The sequence below is a fragment of the Tupaia chinensis genome, unplaced genomic scaffold (assembly GCF_000334495.1).
Source record: "Tupaia chinensis unplaced genomic scaffold, TupChi_1.0 Scaffold149011_1, whole genome shotgun sequence".
NCBI classification, from domain to species: domain Eukaryota; kingdom Metazoa; phylum Chordata; class Mammalia; order Scandentia; family Tupaiidae; genus Tupaia; species Tupaia belangeri.
In genome coordinates this window covers 591,819-594,723 of record NW_006208857.1, presented here as the reverse complement: position 1 = coordinate 594,723, position 2,905 = coordinate 591,819, and the positions used below count along the sequence as shown (strand labels likewise).

General features: G+C 63.0%; 1 non-coding gene across 2 annotated transcripts; it reads left to right on the top strand.

The window, feature by feature from the left end:
* The first annotated feature begins 1,143 nt into the window (after nt 1-1,143).
* On the top strand, nt 1,144-2,899 carry LOC102490365 (uncharacterized). 2 transcript variants are annotated; one of them, XR_003548293.1, is made up of 4 exons: nt 1,144-1,454; nt 2,161-2,232; nt 2,455-2,533; nt 2,688-2,899. It is a non-coding gene; the product is annotated as an uncharacterized LOC102490365 (transcript). The 2 variants fall into 2 exon arrangements; XR_003548292.1 differs by lacking the exon at nt 1,144-1,454 and having other exon boundaries at nt 1,811-2,232.
* Nucleotides 2,900-2,905: the final 6 nt, after the last annotated feature.

Genomic DNA, 2,905 nt, shown 5'->3' with positions numbered 1-2,905 from the left:
GGGCGCCTCCCCCCCCCCCCCCCCCCCCCGCGCCCCGCCGGTGCTCCTCTCCCCGGACGGCGGCGGCCGGTTTCGCGTTCCCTCCTTTCCCGGCCACATCGTTCCTTCCTCCGCTGGCTTTCAGCTCTCATTCTCTTTCTCGCCCCCCGAACACACACACGCGCGCACACTCACACACGCGTAAAGAATCTCGGATTCCTAAAAACCCGAAGGGGGGCGGAATAGCCTTCGAAAAAGCCGAGGCCCGGCCCTGCAGGGCATCGCGTCGCCTGCCCTTGCGCGCCCAGCTCCCCTTGGCGGCCGCATCCCTTCGCCCTTGCCTCCCGTCAGCCTTCCTCTTATTTCCCTGGGGAGCCTGCCCAATGTCGCTTTGGGAAATGAACGCGGCCAGGGTTTGGGGGCCCGGAGGCCGAGCGTGGCGGGGGCTGGTGTCCGAGGAGGCTTCACACGGGTCTCCCCGAGGCCTGCCAAGTGAAAGCGGGGAGCCGATGGGATTACAGGCGGTGCGAGAGGGCCCTGTGTGAGCTCTGACAAGGTGTGCCCGTGGGGCCCGGGTGGGCTGTGCGGTGGCATGTGACTTAACTGAGTAGGTGTCTTTGTATGTCTGAAATCCAGCGAGTGTGTGGGACTGCCCGTGTCAGTTACATGTGTGCATGTGGAGCCGAGCGGGTCTGGAGCCATGTTGCGGCTTTGTGAGTGTGAGCGGCAGCGCCGAGCTGGGGCTGCGTGGAGTGTGTGTGCCAGAACGCCCCACACGGCCATGTGTCTCTGTCTCGGCATCGCCGGGCGCTCCTCTGTGGCGGCGTGTGAATCGGTGTCAGCCTGTGTCAGCCGTGTCTGTGTTGAGTAAATGAGGCCAGAGAGCTGCTTAGCACAAGACCTGGGGCCCAGGTCGTGTACCCTCCTGGAAGAGGGAGCATGAGAGGACAGTGACCAGAGGACTGGACAGGGGAGGAGAGGGCCCGGCCCCTTGGACTTTGGTCTCTGGTGAACTCTCCCTCCCTCCCTCCCTCCATTGGCCCAGATGCGGAAAACTCAGGCCAGGGCTTTGCAGACCTGGTGCTGGGCCCCCGGGGAGGGAGAAGGGAAGCGTGGACACCCCCAGGCCTCCTGGCCCACCCGCCCGCCCTTCTGCCCCAGCCCTGCTCCAGAGGGACACACCCTCCCAGGGCGATCTCGGAACACTCCCAGGAGGCAGGTCTGACACTGGTCAGGTCACACCGCCACCCCTTGGTGCTTCCCAGCGTCTGCCTGGGAGTGGGTGGGAGAGGACTGAAGGCGAGTGAGGCGTCCAGAGGGGACTCCCCCTGCCATAGGAGAACAGGACACGAGGGCATGCCTGTTGGGAGCTTGGGGCGAAGACGGCGGTGTAGTGGGAGGGGCCTCCAGACAGGTACCTATCCCACTTGCGTTCCCTCCGACACAGCCAGCCAGCCTGCCTGCCCGCCTGCCTGGTATTCTTCCTCTTCCCTTTTTATCTCCTTTACCTATGTTCCCTTTGGAAATGGCTGCTGCTAACCTTGGGAGGAGGAAACTACTTGAACTGTTTTGGGGTGGGGCTAAGAAAAAGTGGGAGGGGGTGCTGAGAGTGCGCAAGGAGCTCCGACCGTTTCTGTAGTGTTGGGCCAAGTGGGAACAGGAGTCTGAGAACGCAGACAGAAACAAAGGCCGTAGAAGCTGGGAGGGATGCCCAGGAGAGCGAGGGCTCAGGAAAAGGCCCTAGAGGTAGACACAAAAGGAGAGCTGAGCGGGCAGTGGGAGGGGGCAGGCCAAGGAGGCGGAGGGGCTGGGAGGGGGGGGGGCGCCCAAGCCGCCAGCAGATGGAGGGGATTTGCTTTGCTGAGCTGAACTCTTCAGCCAGTGAGGTTAGGAAGAACTTGATGGGGGTGGGGATCAGGTACCTGGCTGCCTGCCGCCCTTCTTCCTCACTCTCCCAACCCCCTTGGGTCTTGGGGAAGGAGGTGTCTGATCGAAGCCCCTTTGAGCCCCTGGGATAAGGACCCTGGGACCTCTGATGCGCTTCTAAGCTGTGGCCACCTTCTCCGGTTCTCCACTGCTGTCAGCTTACTGCAGAGGGAGAACCGAGACCCGGAGCTGGAGGGACTTAAAGGCTGCAGATCATTGGTGGTGAGAGAAAGGTGACCTCTTTCTCCCTTGCAGGACCTGAAGGAGAAGAAGGAAAAGGTGGAGGAGAAGGCAAGCCGGAAAGAGCGAAAGAAAGAAGTGGTGGAGGTGTGCAGGGGGCAGGTGGGAGGTGACCACGCTTGCTTTCCACCAGCTTCCTCCCATCCTGCTCTAACCTCCACCTGTCCTGGTCCGGGGTGCTGGGTCCTGCCTAACCCTTCCCCCTTCCGTCCTCTGCCCCCCTCTGAGGTCCTGGGTGCAGCTGCTCTTCCCAGGGTGGATGGTGGGGGAGGCACACAGCCAACCTGATGGCTCTCCTGGTCCCCGCAGGAGGAGGAGAACGGAGCTGAGGAGGAGGAGGAAGAGACAGCCGAGGATGGAGAGGAGGAGGATGAAGGGGAAGAAGAAGGTGGGGAGGGGCAGGGGGGTGGGCCAAAACATTGGGGCTCAAAGGAGCACAGTCAGGGTGGGACTGAAGACCTGAGGCAGGGCTGAGGGTGACCATACGGGGTCTCTGCCAGAGCTTCCTGCCCTTCCCCAATGACCCGTTTCTGGCTCCTCAGATGAGGAAGAAGAAGAGGAGGATGACGAAGGGCCCGCGCTGAAGAGAGCTGCCGAAGAGGAGGTTTGGGCAGGGCTGCGGGCCTGAGGGACTGTCAGCCGGGCTGGATCCAGATCCCAGATCCCTGTGTGGCTTGGGCGGGGGCTGGAGCAGGGCCAGGGCCAGGGCCAGAGCCCCGACAGGGGAGGCGGCACCCCTCTTACAGCTCTCCCAACTCTT